The sequence below is a fragment of the Pteronotus mesoamericanus genome, unplaced genomic scaffold (assembly GCF_021234165.1).
Source record: "Pteronotus mesoamericanus isolate MK-2021 breed Mesoamerican mustached bat unplaced genomic scaffold, CSHL_Meso_final contig_74, whole genome shotgun sequence".
Taxonomy (NCBI): domain Eukaryota; kingdom Metazoa; phylum Chordata; class Mammalia; order Chiroptera; family Mormoopidae; genus Pteronotus; species Pteronotus mesoamericanus.
This window is the reverse complement of record NW_026555247.1, coordinates 40,424,687-40,440,528: the sequence shown is the minus strand read 5'-3', so window position 1 is coordinate 40,440,528 and position 15,842 is coordinate 40,424,687.

Here is a 15,842-nt window from a genome sequence, read left to right as displayed (position 1 = left end):
TGTGTGTGTGCTGCTTTGAGGAAGAAAGAAAGAGATATTACAAAACTCTAGGAAGAGGGGACCACGGAATTTTTTCCGGGAATGTTTGATCAAAGATGGAACTCAAAAAACAGAGGAGATATCCTTACGGTAGGAGAGCCTTTGGTTGGGCAATCTGGAATTACCAACATGCACAGGCACTAACTTCATGCAAACACTGCCAAGAGAAGTAGTGCTACTTATTTTCCACTATGACCAAAAAACAAAACAAACAAACAAAAACAAACACTAGAAACCTAAATAACCAAGTGATCCAGTGGGTATTTGTTTCCAGTAACTGGGGGGGATGAGAGTCACGTAAAGGTCCGAGTGGCAGCTTCCAGGCTTCAAGGCGGCTCACAGCCTCTCCTCTTGGTGCACGAAGACTCTGAGGCTCCTCCTCAGGCCGTGTCTTCTTGCTGTTGCTGTGGTTTGTCAGGGCTCCTGGTCTACACCACTGGTCAACAGCAGTCTCCGTCTCTTCGTTAATGACGTTCATAGGAGCTTCTTGTTCCTGTTTTCTTTGAGGATGAAGTTCCATCTTTTGTGGAGGGAGTGGCTACATAAAAGCATGTAAGCCTCTGGGGAAAAGCAGAGCAGTGACTCTGGAGATAAGTATCAACAAGGGAATCCCCAGAAAGCCGGGGACAATGGCCCCTAACCAAGACGCTGTGCCAACTGGGACCGGCCCGAACAGATGTCCCCTACCCCAGGGCGGTCGAAAGGGAGGTTTGCTATTACTCAGCAGGCATGCGAGAGGGAAGAAGCTTAAAGAATCTCACTTTTACAATCAAAATCCTTAAATGAACACAGAAGGAAAATTAGAGTCAGAAAAAGGAAAAGGGGGAAAACAGAAAGGACAGAGTGGCAACCCACGGCTTTCCGAATGAATGCGTTTTGATCAGAGGTTCCTCAGTCTACTCTCTGACGCATCTGCGTCTGGAAAACCCCAGAAGAGCTCTCAGATTTGCTCTCTCGGTGAGGACGTCTGGGAGGTGCCTGTGTGCTACGTTTGAACCGCCAGACAAGAGTCCAAGGGGTGGCTCCCAGGAGCTTCAGGGTGGCGTCTGTGGTTCAGAGTCCCGCCCACGAAGGTTCAAGACCTGTCTTGTGTGGGTCCCCCTGTCCACAGAGCGGGTCTCCAGGCTGAAGGTCAGGCAGGGCTCCCTGGGATTTATTTCTGGGAGAAGTCACATGGGCATAGTGAAAATAAGCCTGGCTTTCAGGTTCTGCAGCATTTGGCTCTATTGGCCCGTGAGCAAGCAGAGCCAAGGATGAAGGGGATGCCCGTGTCTGGGGACACCCAGGGGCCAGCCCCACGGGGATAGCCTCTCGGTTCCTCTTACACGTGCCTGTGAGGCAGGGGAGCCAAGAGTAAACACTTGAACTGCAGCAGAGAACTTTGAAGTTGCTCAGAGTGGTGCAAGTGTCTGAATGAATGGGTCGTTCCTTGGTCTCGCTCAGGGCTGGGGGGCGGGGCAGGAATGAGGATTCTGGGACAGAGCTTTAGAGAGTCACTTCATTGTTGTTCTGCCCACCCCTATCAGGGGAGTCCAACCCGTGGCCTGGGGGCCACATGCCGCCCAGGATGGCTGTGAATGCGGCCCAACACAAAATCATAAATTTACTTAAGACATTATGAGATGTGGGGGGGGGAGGTGCGTGTTGCAATGTATTGCATGCGTGGCCCAAGACAACTTTTCTTCTTCCAGTGTGGCCCAGAGACCCCAAAAGTGTGGACGCCCCCGCCTAGATAAATAGATCAATATTACTCAGAGGCTGAAAGTGGCTTTGCTGCCCTCAGAACAGTTACTTTAGGGAAGAGAAAGGATTCTAGCCAGTCAGAAGGCGGACAGCATCCTGTGATGAAGACCGCACTCATGGTCACATGGGAAGCAATGAATGACACCCGCATGGAGGCCTTCCGAACGGACCGCACGCCCCGGCTCGCGGCCTCGTCCCACCGACGCCATTCGCAAAGGGCTTAGGGTCTGACAGCTGGAACGTGCACCGAAGAGGTGCTCACGGTCCCCCTGAGGTTTCCCGGTTTCCGCGCCTTAGGACTTTTGTAAATGTTCCTTTCCATGGACGGTGACAGCTTGTTGGTTGAGAGACTTGATTTCGGCCTCTCCGGGCAGATTAAAAGAGACCGTGGTGCCCCCGGAAGCCGCTCCGGTGAGGCAAGCAGTCTGATCTTTTCCGACGTGTTATTTCAGAATCAGGTGCTTAATCTGCAGTTGGCTTACGTGGCAGGAAGTCATTTTGGCCTGGAATTTTGGATTTACTGGGCAGCCGGAAGGGATTAGTATAGTTTGTTTATAGTGAGTGTATCAATCTGCTAAGTGTAGAACCTCTTGCTTCCTGACATTGCTTTTATGTGGTTGCCCAGTTTAATTGGGGTACACCAGCTGCAGTTAAGGAGTGGTGCTTCTTCCAAAGCAAACCAAACTCTTGAACCACTCCCAAAGCATTTCAGTTGGACATTTGCTTTCTTATCTCCAGCTAACTGGCAGGCCTTGTTAAGAGCTACAGTTGTGGCAACTTAGGCAGATTTTGTGTCTTGGAGAGAGTTGTATTTGACAAGTCTTAGTGGGTTCTGACTCCAAATCCAGCGTGAGAGCTGCTCTGCTCAGTTTTCAAACAGGACTCATTCACAAAAAAACTCACAATGTAGGTTGTCTATAGGAGTTTCCAGGGGGTCAGATAAAAGCAAGGGAAGCTCCCAGAGAAGTTCATAGAAGTCACTAAAGTTTCCCTCCCCTCCACGTGAGGAAGAAGAGCGGCAGGCTTCAGGCAGTTTCAGCAATGGATAGAGATGCGTACAGGTAAGAGCTAAAGGATTTCAAAAGAAGTCAGTCTAAAAACAGAGCACTGCCCTGTGATTTCTGTCAAAAGGAAGGCATGAATGGTAAGAGGAACCGTGGGTTAAGTGGAGATCCTAAGACTTAAGTCAGCAAGGCCTCTGGCGGCCTTGACCTGCTGCCTCGGAGTGCAAACAGGGGGCAGGATTTTGTTGTGAAATCACTGTGCAGATAAAATAAGTGACTGTCTCTGATGTCTATTTTCTTGTTAGGTTGGAGTCCACAAAACTTGTCTCACTGTACAACTGGAAAGAAAGATTTATGGGTCCTGCAGAGTCCTTTAAGTTGTAAAAACCATTCTCTGGTGAGTATGCAATGCAAGTTCTCAAGAGTGTCAGCTGTTGTTAGCTTAGAGGAAGTGGCAGCTAGTCCAGAAAAGTTGGCAATCCAATGTTTACAACATCCCACAGGAACTCCTCTAACTTGTCTTTAGGTCATTGGCCAGGAAAGTCATGAGTAGCTTCTGAGCTTTAAGGGGAGGAGACTCTTCATTTTTGTTGGACGTCATGGTCAAGACTATGCGCTCGGGTCTGGTAAGATTGGAGTTCACCCTCAGAGACTTTGTGTCATGGTACAGTAATGTCAGCAAGTGTTAGAAATCAATCCTGCAAGACTCTCGATCCAGGGAATGAGCAGAAGGTTGTCCACAAATCATATAGAGGCGGAGTCCTCGGGAAATTGGATGACTCTAATGATTCAAGTGCAGTAGAGCATTTGCCAAAAGAAAGAAGATGCTTCTGTAAGGCCTTGGGCACAGCTGTCCACGTGTATTGTTCATTTACCAAGTGAATGCAAACAGAGACATGCTTTCCTTTGCGTGTTCTCTCTGCACGTTGTGCTGTTCGTGACTGTCCCAGATCTCCTCAGACCCCCAGTCATCCCAGAATGGCACTCAGAAGTAGCAGGCACTTTACAAGTCACGTGAGCTACAAAAATGAGAAATTGCCAGCATTTCATTTACCCCTCCCCCTGTGTCTTCCTGTGTTCAATGCCACCGCTAACCGCCTTCTACGTATCAGACACTGCTGAGCTCGGAGAGCCCAGAGAGCAGATGGCACATAATTATAGAAAACAGAGAATGAGCAGAACTATTTGTCCAAGTCTTTCCCGGCCCGAGTTCACCACCAGTAGGACTGGACCCTTCACACACTGTAAGGATATCAGACACATTCAGAAGGAAGCAATTCCCAATGGCTTTGCTCACGAAAATACATATGGATATATTTTCCACCAAACTCCCAACTATGTGAATGAAAATCTTTTATATTTTCATCATGAAAGATTTTCTAAGCCACTTAGTAAGTCAACTATAGATGCATTCATGGAGGATTACAAACCAAAAAGAGAAGGTTTCGTATCAGAATAGCCTCAGGGCAAGGAGAAAGGTAAAACTATTTCTGGAATAATATTTAATGGGTATTCATAGAAACGGGCTACAATTAAACCTCACCTCCAACAGGGCCATGTGGAAAACCCCAGGACTGAGATACCATATTAGTCCGACAGACCTGCAAGCCAGGTGCTGTTTTGACATTAATTGAAAAGAACGCTGCGTTGGCTGGAGTTGAAATTTCTGAGGCTGTCAACGCACTTACTGAAAACTCATTTGAGAATTCCCTTCTGATGTCTGTTTAACCTGCATTTCAAACCCCCAGGAAAACCATGATCTCTTCATCTATATCTTATACAGCAGGTGGCGAGACACTTAATAAACGGAACAAGACTGCGGGGAGACAGAAGTCTTCAATCTGAATTCAACCCGTGGCTTCCTGGCCGCAGACGCTCTTTCTCCTGGAGAAACCTCGGGCTGTTACAAATGAGAAGCAGAGGTGGGGGGCTCCCCTACCACATGCAGAATGTTTCCTCGCTGGTTGAATGCCAGGGCTGATTGATTTGTTCCTCCTAAGGCAAACCAGGAGCAGTCTCCCTCGGAAAAGCCGTGGGATGCGAAGTGGTGACAGGTCGGAACGATGGCAACAGCAAAGGACAGGACAGTGCCCGTGAGCAGGACCAGCGATCCCTATAAAGTCAAGGAGTGACTTCAGAGATTTTTATTTTGGTAATAACTGGCTAAAATATTCAGGGGAGAATTTTTTTTTTTTGATTGAGGGATCAGCAAACAAATCATTGAGGCAAGGTTTTCTCTAACCCATGAGGATGATTCTGACAAGCCCTTGAAATGACATGCTCTTATACAAATGAGTTGGGTCATGTATTCATTCATTCATTCATTCATTGTGTTTTTAGAAGTCTAACTCATGAAGGCTGGTAGTCTTGAGTGGCTGTCACTTTTATTTTAAGAGAGAGAGAGAGAGGGGAAAGAATAGAGAGAGAGAAACATCAACATATCAACTTGTTGATCTACTTATTTATGCATTCATCACTTGATTCTTGCATGTGCCCTGACCGGGAATCAAACCCACAACCTTGGTGTACTGGGATGATGCTCCAACCAACCAAGTGACCCAGCCAGGGCTGGCTGCCACTTTTTAATGCTGAAAAGGCAATGACTTTGCAGTTGTCCTTCAAATATGAGACTATAGGCAGACGCTGAAATAAGTCTTTGAAACAATGGCACTGAAACCAGCCTATTCTGCTTCCCACAGCTCTATTGACAAAATAAATCTACGCTATGATTTCATTTAGACCTCACAGAATAATGATAGATTGGAAATGCTTACTGAAATTTCATTGAGCCTGTGGTCTACAAATAACCCATAAAATTTGGGATCTGTAAACAGTATGTGAACATCAACAATTTAACACACCAACTCTGCTATATGAAGACTATAAAACTATCCTTCATTCTGTATTGCCAAGGTCAAAAGAATAAATGGAACCCAATTAAATTTTTTCTAAAATCCATATGCACCAAGAAATTCTAAAACTCCCTGGGGTAAAAAGAACTCTTTCTAGTCTGGCTTTATAGTTCCTCTCTGTTGCTAACTGCTCAGAAACACACCCAAGTGATTCAATATCATCCTAGGCCACTCACCTCCACATTTCTAGCTTTCAAATAGTTTATACCATGAAATCACAAAGGCCTGATTGTTAGTCTCAAAAGACAGAGTCACTCCACTATCACATCAAAAGCATGTGCAGAGTTCCTCTAGTTATGGAGAAGGGTAAAGCTAAAATGTTGAAACTGGTGCATTATTATTTTGAAATGAAATAGCAAACCGCATCAGAAAGCTCAAATGGCACAGAAGTGTGCCTGAGAGGGGCACTAATGGTGGATGCTTAGACGACACATATGTCTCTTATATGGCACTTGACTTAGGTTTACGCTCCATGTGCATGTCTCCAAATGCTCCGCGATCCCACTAAGCAGCAACTGGGGAGTCCTTCCCATGCTGAGGGGGCGCCGTTAATCCCTGCTGGCTGCAACCAGACAGAGCAATCTGCTCGGTTCAGGCGCTGCCTCGAATTCCAAACGTACTCAGTTCAGCTTCTGCACTGAGACTTAATTTTCACAAAGAGCTCAGTTTCAATGTTAGTGACCGATGCAGCGGGACAGAATTACAGTGGCAAACAGACATGCATTTTTAAGTTGATAATAGGAGTTTGAAGCCTTCCTCCACTTTGACATCAGTGTGACTTTTGGAAATTCTTACACCACCACAAGTGTATAATAACCAAGTAATACTTTGGTTAAAGATAAAAAGATTGGAAGCCTAAGCCTTCCTTCACACCTTGGGCCTCCTGTACCTATGGAATGTATAGAAAATACAGCAGACTCACTCTTCTGGATCTGTCTTGCAGCTAAGTAAGAGCTGGACTATTTTCCTCAGGCTTTTAACAAATTCCAACAACAGGCTTCTAGAATAATGTCCCACACAAGGCAGGCCACTGAGTGTCTTTCTGAAAAAAAAATGGATCACTTTATAAAGTGTATCGATTTTTTTTTTCCCAAGTCATGCAGCACTGAGCCGGGCTATGTTGGCTGCTACAGAGGAATATTGTATAGAATTTACACAACTGCCATGAAGTTTTATTCATTGCGCGTTCCTTGGTTTTGGATTTCTTTGTGAAACAAGACTATAAGAAGGATGATCTGTCTGAGGTGGGGGTTATAACACTGTTTCTTGGCCTTTCCAATCTACTCCCCCATCCCCACAGAACAAATCATTAATCCATATCTGGCTTCGCAGTGAATTCAGACTTGGAAAGATCTTCCAGCTCTGGGACGTGAGTGTGTGTGATTTTCATCCTACACGCACCCCCTCGCTATGTGGCCCGAGGCTCCTCCTTTCCTTGTGAGCCATTTTCCCAGGAAATGAAATCCCAGACATTATAACAAGAGTGACTACAGGCCATCATCAAAAATTCAGAGAAATCGGCAAGCTGCAATCTAAGGAATTTATTATCCACATACTATAAGCTAACAATATAGGTCCCAGAAAGGATCACTGTAACCGTAACATGTGGACTCGTAAGAAAGCATTAAAAACCATAAGAGTCAGGGTACGCTTCTGACCTTCTAGGATATGTAAACCACACGGAACTAATCGTCGGAGAAAATTCATTCCCCACATCTTCGCAAGACGTATTTCTTCCCTTCCTCCAGTTCCTTGTTGAAATGTCACATCCTCAGAGAGAGGCCGCCATGAATATCAAACTAACGCCTCCCGCATCACGCAGCTCCTGCTGCCGGGGTTCTCCCTCCTGGCCCTGGTTGCTGCCTAACTTTGTACTGCATGTTGCCTTGCTCTCTGGCTGTTTCTCTCCTCGCTAGAACACACGTTCCATAAGGGCGTGGTCTGTTATATTTACCTCTTATTCCCCAGTACCTGCAACAGCGGTGCTTGGTTGGCACTCCATAAACGTACGTTAAACGAGTGAATGGATACACGTGTCTTGAATTCCAACTATAAAAGCGCTCACATACAATTAGTGCAATCCCCAAAAGGGAGAAAACAGACTAGAGGGAACAGAGTACCTCCTTTAAAAAAATATATATGTGACCACAAGGATTGTGCCTCAAAACCAAGAAAAGTAAATAAAATGTAACACTGCAGCTTCCAAAAGGAAGAGAGATATAGTGTTACAGTTGCATTTGCCTACAAGCATAGAAATCCATGGTGTCAAAACCACTGACATCATTTTATATTGTGTAACTATTTTAGAAACAATACTAAAAACGTATGCTCAGCTGATTGCCACAAGGAAGCGCGCACGAGCTCGGAGCCCCCCCGCTCTAGCGGCACTTCTGCGCCTGCCTGGGAGCCTTTGACCCCTGTGTTGATTTTAGTGCCTAAAGGGGAAGTTGGGAGTCTGGGGAGGGCGCCCACATAGGCCAGGCGGCAGGTGAAACGAGTCCCACATTTCCCACGCTCGTAAAGGCAGCTGAGTCATGACTGACAGCAACTTATGTAAAATTGGGGCGTCCTGCCTCAGAAGTATGAGTTCTGATGACCAGTGCTCCTCAGCGAATCAGGACGTTACCATCAGAAGACAGGTCTCCTCTTTTAAGGTCCCCGTGAGCATCAGCCGGAGCCCCTTGCGCCCGGGGACCGGGCTCTTCGGGGAATGTCTGTCGACTACGCTCATTCCCTTTTCACGGCTTCTTGCCTGAGGGATCCCAGTTTTTCTTGTCGGGTGGGAGCACAGTTTAGACAGGTACAGACACAAGGTCTGTTCCCTTGTACTTACTCCCTCCTACACAAAAGATAAAAGGCCAGCAGACTTGGTATTTTCCTTTTGCACATCAGCCTTATACAGAATCTCCGTGTTCTGAGTAAGAGCGCTAATCTCCGGTTTGATGCACTGTAAGATAGTTACCTTATGGTGTTAATAAAATATGCTACCTTTCTGCTACTTCCTAATGCAGCCCTGATGGAGACGCTCCCTCCTCCCGATTTATGTCTTCCCCTGAACACGCCATTTGAGCCCCGATGCCTCCACGCACCGTCTTGTGGTGACCCCTGTCCTAATTTTTCTTCACCCATCGGGCAGGTTGACCTTTACTGAGAGTCTTACCTCGCCTGGCTTGCCCTTCCATCATTCCCCAAGTGCCATTTTCTCTAATCATCCCACTTTTATCACCTGATTTTATTACGTCGTGTTAAACAGAACCCCGCTGGCCCACCCCTAGACCTCAAAACAGAGCAGCCTTGCCCCCGCTGGAAACAGTCTCAGGCCTCATTGACAGACTGGACATTCCACGTGTATTCATGAAGAGGACACGCTCCCTCCAGGTCCTGGGTGTGGGGCACGTGGACCCTTTGCTGCTGAACCCCAAGCAGGAGCAACCCTCCAAGTCCCAGGGCCCATCTCTGAGACAAAGACTTACTGACTAGCTTTCCATGGAGGAGGAGGAGGGCAGTTTCACATAGGGATAAGCTGTTTCCAAATTGTTTAATTAAAAATATGCATTTGCGCTCTGGATGGTGTGGTTCAGTGGATTAAGCGCTGGCCTGCGAACCAAAGGGTCGCTGTTTCGATTCCCAATCAGGGCACATCCCTGGGTTGCAGGCCAGGTTCCCCAGTAGGGGGCGCTCAAGAGGCAACCACATATCGCTGTTTCCCTCTTTTTCTCCCTCCCCTGCCCTCTCTCTAAAAATAAATACATAAAACTGTAAAAAACACACATTTATACAGGTTCTACATAAACAATATGGGTGTACAGACACTACAGAATCTTCATGAAAATGTTCTAATTATTGTGTAGAATCACCTGAAATTTCTAAGGGCAAAATGAGGGCTTTTGTATCTCTTTGATACCATACAGGCAAAAAAATGGGTTCTTGCTTAAAAATTCCCCTTTGCAGCCTTAGCCACCTCAGCAGCGCAAGCCAGCCCTGCCCGCCCCGTCAACAAACATCCTTGTGTCAAATCTTTTGTCTTCCATACATGACATTGTTACAAAATAAAAGAAAATGCTATTCACACAAAGAAGGCCAATGAAAAATAAGCAGGTGGCAAGCGACTCCTGACAAACAGACCAATAATTATTGACGGACTACCAACCAGGCGCAATTTCCTGGGGGCAGTAATGATTACAAGTTATGCTGCGGAGAGGGTTTTCCTTCTTCTTTCTTGACCCCTGAGCAAGTCCCCACATTGACGGATGAGGAAAAAAGGGCAGTTATCACAATTCTCTTCCATCCGCCCGTCACCGTGTCTCCTCTTGTCCCGCCTCGCCGGTCCCCAGGGGGACAGCCTCCCAGAAGCAAAGCGAGGCCCCTCCATAATACATCAAAACGGAGCTCATCGTTTACCTTCATCGCTACTTTTCTGTGTCACCAAGTTGGAATTCTATTTTCATGTCCCTTTGACATTCCCATCGTCATCCCAGGTTGCAAGGTGGAGGCGGAAGGCAGGGCCCCACGCTGCAGAGCGGGGGTCATCCAGACGCATCGCTGGGCAGCCGCAGGCAGACGAAGAGCGGCAGGGAAAGTTGCAGGTGGGGAGAAAGATGCTCATTACCCCCTGACACAAAAATAGATGCCTTTCCCGCCCGCACGCCGTCGCGGTCCACGGGGACTCAGAGGCCATCCGTTGAGCGCGACACTGTGTTCTGTCACAGCGGCAGAGCAATGGCTCTAACACGGAAACCACACAGGGAAAGGCGTCTGACGGATGGAAATGAAATGCCCTATGAAATAACAACGGAGAGGCGAGCCTGTCAGCTCGGGGTGTCATTTGCATTCCAAGGCCTACATGAGTCGGTGTTTTCCAATAGTATTTTTAACTATGTCATAAAGCATTTATATGACAAAAAAAACCATTTGACTACTTCTGGTACAAAGGTCTTGATAAATCTTTGAAATCACACTATTCTTCATATATATGTATATATACGGTGTTCTCTGAAGAATAATGATACTATCAGGAAATGGAGAGTCTAATGAAGTGCTCAAAATAATAATTTTCATTCCTTCTTAATGTATTGAATATTTTTGAGTAATTGTATTCTCTTCAGGAAATCTGGAGTATAACCAAAATAATGATTTATTCTTAAAAAATCTTTAGCACTATTTAATGACAAACCTGCTTTTTGCTAAATGAGCTTAAATGATATATTTATCAATACTAATCCTCACTAAGATATAGGGAAAACGAGAAAAACCTGTAATTTGACAAACCTAGTATTTAGATAATGTGTAGTTCTTTTCAGCTTTTCTTAGAAAACATCACAACTCGGGAATGGGTGATTGCACATTTTAACAATTTTATTAACTGGAAAGGGTACACAATCCCTCAATAAGAAAATTACAGTAAGAAGCAAGCAGGAATCAGTTGAGAATTTCAACATTTTAAAGTTGTCTCTCCATCGTAACTGCCCTTTACTTTCTCTTGATGATATCCAAACCGGAGGCACTGCCCCGGAATGCTCTTTGAAACAAATAAGGAAATTTCGCTCAGTCTAAGGAAATACCTGTTATTGTCCCTCAAGGGCTTAGTGTCCCTAGGGCCTACTGTCCCCCAGAGTACACACTCTGTCATGACCAACTGCAAACACCCTCGCTTCCGCTCTTCCACCGAATCAGTATCCTCCCTCAATATGCCTGCGCCTCATAACTAAGACCCCAACCACCCACCGCAGTGTAAGTTACAGACTGCGCGATTTGACTTTGCTATTTCAAGTTAAACCGATGCTGGTGGGTAATTACTTTCCAGGACGCTCAGGTATTTTAATGTTGTTATCATGTACTGGACTCGAAGTCCGACCAAGGAGATCATGTTTTGCAATGTTATAAAGAAAACGCATGTATAATTTTACTCATTAAGGCCAAACTACATTATATTTGTCAGATTCTGAAGTCTTTAAGAACTTTAAAGGTAAATCTGTACGTTAAAATTCTTTCTATCTCTCTCATATATCTGAGGGCTTACTGGGAATTCCCGGAACCTTGAAGTTAACACGCCGTCAATACGAATTTGCTGAATTGAATTTGGTCCATTTTTGAGTGGGTCCAGATGGAGTTAGACAGCCTGGGTTTAAAGCCTGGTCCCATCAGCTGCTCTGCGTATGGCCTTGGAAACTTACCTGCCTCTCTGAAGCCCAGCTACCACCTCCAAAACTGTGCCTGATACCAGAGTCCAGTTTGTTCATGGTTGGTCAGGCGGTCAATACCATCATGTGATGCCTGGTCAATGAATGTCACCTTGGTTACTATTTTTATATTCTATACTGACTTCTATTTTTAAATAGCATAGTATTATATTTAGTTTTTAACACACTGTGTAATTTGACTTCAGGGTAATTGTACTCTGACATTTTCCTTTAAAAATAAGAATTTCTCTGCCTTATGAAGACAAATTCTACACTATCACCAAGAAAATAAGTAACAGAGATTTTTGATATGCTTCGAATGTCGTCACTGTAGTAATTGAATAGTACTTAAAAGAGTCCTAGGTTGGCGAAATTTTCCCCTGCTGAGAACTTCCCCAGTTTTTGAGACCCTGCATTATTCTAGAAAAATAACAGGACCAACATACATTGTGTTTTCAATCTCTGCTGAGCAGGCTGAAGCACAGTCGGCTCAGAGTGCCGGCTAAGGCCGCAGAGCCAGCTGGTGCCAGAGCCAGTACCACAACCCAAGCAACGCGCCCCCAGATGCGCCATGTTAATCATGACCCCTCCTCGTTACTTTCATTTGCCACCATGTGTGGAGTACAGCCATGCTAAAATACCCTGCTGTAAATTAACTAAAATATACCTCTTCTCACTAGCGGCAAAGGAAACTAGAAAACCTGCAGACATCAGGCGCGGATGAAACCTCCTTTTCAGGAAAATAAATGCAACTGTTCTGGTAAGAATCGCATTACAATTCCAAAAAGCTATTAATGACCTGACCTCTCTGGAAAATTTTAAACACAAAAGTAAACTTATACATATGGTGACGCAGGCATACCATTATAGCTTAACTTGAAGAAACAACCTGGAGGAAGAAAACAGTTGCTGGCATCAGAGAAAATGTCAAGTTCAAAGCCTACTGCCATCCCGGAGCTCTCCTGGTTGTGCTATGAAATGCTGCATTTCCCCTCCTCTGAAGGCATAACAGAAATGTCGAGCTAGCTTTGGTTGGGGGAAAATCTTTTTAGCTGTGGAAATAGAAAGTCACTGTGTCAGCAGCCCCAAACATGGAGGATTTTCATCTCTCGAATGGGTTCTCTGGTAACCCAAGGCAGCCACGTCAACTCATTTTCCTGTCAGATTAAAATTAAAACTGTAAACTCAGACAGAGAAAAAGACTCAACATCATACCTCCCCTAGAAACAGGAACTCGGGCCCTTCTGCCCGCCCGCGGGCACAGGGCGCTCCAGGTGAGCCCAGATTTCCCCGTGGTGCTGGAACGACTCTTGATGTGATCTAACACTTATTATAAAGACAGAATGGCAAACAACGAAAACCAGGATCCTATTTGCTGTTCACTAGTCATTTCTACTGCACAGCGAACGCTGGTTTCTAACAGCAGCGCTGGGAAATGCAGAGTGAAATGAAAAGCGGGGGCTGAGTCTGGTGGCCCCCTCTGGGGGATGTTCTGGGCCCCCGCTGCCCACCCCTCCTTTACGCATTAGCGGTCGGCGTCTACGAACATAGGAAATGGCATTCTTGTATCAAAATGCCATGAAAAGATGAAAGCCTGCCTGCAGCATCGACGCCGCAAGACCGTGGTACCTAAGCAGGGTTACGATCCCTTAGCTACAGCCGGACGGGCAGGCGGGCAGGTAACCGGCACCGCAAGGAGCAGGGAGGAGCGCCGCCGCCGTCAGCAAGACGGCAGAGCGCAGACACCGGCCTTCGCCCTCCTCGCCACCCCCGCCCCACACACAAAAAAACCAACGTGAGACAATTGTGCACCAATGAACGCAGCCCTGGGAGTGTCCAGGAGTCCAGGTGACGACCTCTAGCAACACGGTGGAGCAAAAAGTAAAGAACAACTGCGCCGAAGGGGTCGTTGGGCAGACGCCTAGGGATGAAGCAGAGTGGGGCATCGCTGCAGCATCAGCCACGCCATCGTGGTCCCTGGTGGCCTGTTCTGCAAAGGAACCCGGCAGCCTCTGCCCTGAGGACCCCGCTGCCTCGGCGACAGACACAGACGCCCCCAGCTTTCATGGCAGCTGACCCGTGAGCCCAGGCCGTCGAGGCCCCTCCACAGAGGCCCCGGCAGCTTTCACCACAGAGGCGGCCGGGAGCCACTGCCGCTGTGCACCCCCAGAGAGGGAGGTGCTGCTGCAGCCCCCCCCCCGCCCCCCCCAGAAGGAGCCGCAGCGCCCGCTCCAGGGCAGGGCCTCCCCACTCCCTGACCCCTGCCCGCTCGCCCGCGCACCAGACCCTGGTTTCCCAGCCGCTCACAGGCGCCCGCGCCCCACCAACCGTCGTCACCGCTGCGGAGGACCCCTGCTCAAGGCCACTCCACCGTCACCCACGCTCAGACACTGGTGTGACCAACACCCAGAGCCCGAGCCAGTGGCGAGAGGAGCTCCCTCACCCAGGACTCGCCCGTGGGGAGGAAGGAAACAGCGGGACCCCAGCAGCCCCGGCGAACGTCCAAACCTGCCGGGTTCGCTGGCGAATTCTACCCAACACTGAAAAGGAAGGATCGCCAGTCCTCACACTCCCACAAACTGGGGAGGGGGAAACACTTCCGCGCTCATTTCACAAGGCCAGCTTCACCCTGACACCAAAACCAGGTGAGAACGAGATCGAGCAAGCCACCTGCGGGTGCCTGTCCGACGGGAAGGAGTCACCGCCTCCCAGCGGGGCCTGCGCTCCCGCGCCGTGGCCACGCGCGTCCCGGCAGCCAACCTGCCGAAAGGGCCTGTCTGTCGCTAGACGAACGGGCGGAGGAAACCACGGGGCGCGCACACGCAGGCACAGGGGAATAGTCCTGTCTTCCAAAGGGAGTCAGTCCTGACATTTGCAACAACTTGGGTGAACCTGGAGGACCTTCTGCTAAATAAAATAAGCCAGATACAGAAAGACAAATGCTCTCAACGTTACTCCCTCGAATGGCAAAAAGCAAGCTCAGCTGTCGAGCATCGTCAGCACGGAGGGAAGAGGCCAGGGAGCCAGCTCCTCCCCCACCGCCCCCAACCTTGTCCCTTCCTGGCACCTTTTGCTGTGATAGCGCCAACAGACCCTCGAGATGGGCTGAGTCCATTCACACAGCCAGGAGAGCAGGAAGGGCTCGTGGAGAAGGGTGGAGTGTGGGGGAGCAGGGGTGAGAAGAAACGAAATGCGATCCTGCCTGGTGTTTTCTATACTCCTCCAAGAGAAGGCGGTCAAATGCTTCCGTAACAGATCAGAGTCAGGACGCCATTTTGTGTTCCTGTCTGTCGCTATGAGCATACGTAAATTTTAACTGAAAACGTTTTCCACCTAAAGGTATCCTTGCCTAGAAGTGGGTATTAAACTCTCTGTGGGGTTATTTTATCAGTGTTCTTAGAGCCAAAGATGATATCACTGAATTCACATACACTGGTATTTGACAAGCAACGGTGATTGACAGCTCCAATGGACATGCAGAAAGAACATTGAGAATGGAAACTGAAAACAATAACCTGGAAAAGCATTTCAATGACTGCCAGAAATTGTTCTCTGTAAGTATCATGTCTTAAAGATTGGAGCCAACTGTCTAGTTGCTAAATATTGTATTTAGTGGGTAAGTACAAAACTAGCTGTGTCTATTTGTAATAAAACATCTGGCCAGCCCAGTAAAAAGGATAAATTAGACCTTTTCCAAGTAGCATATGGGCGTGGACAAATGAACTATTTACAGGAGACCATAAATTTTAACAGCAGTATCACAGGTTTGAGTGAGAGACGGCCTGGCATTTATTTAGTGATATTATTAGACACTCTGAAATCACAGTTTTGAAAACTAGAGTTTTACCTAAGAGCAAAGCTCCTGCATTTTCCTTTCCTTTCCTTTTTTTCTTTCTGGGGACCAGCACACGTATGTATGCCTTCTCATTTTAATCCTTGTCTCTCTCCAAGACATGTGTGCTTAT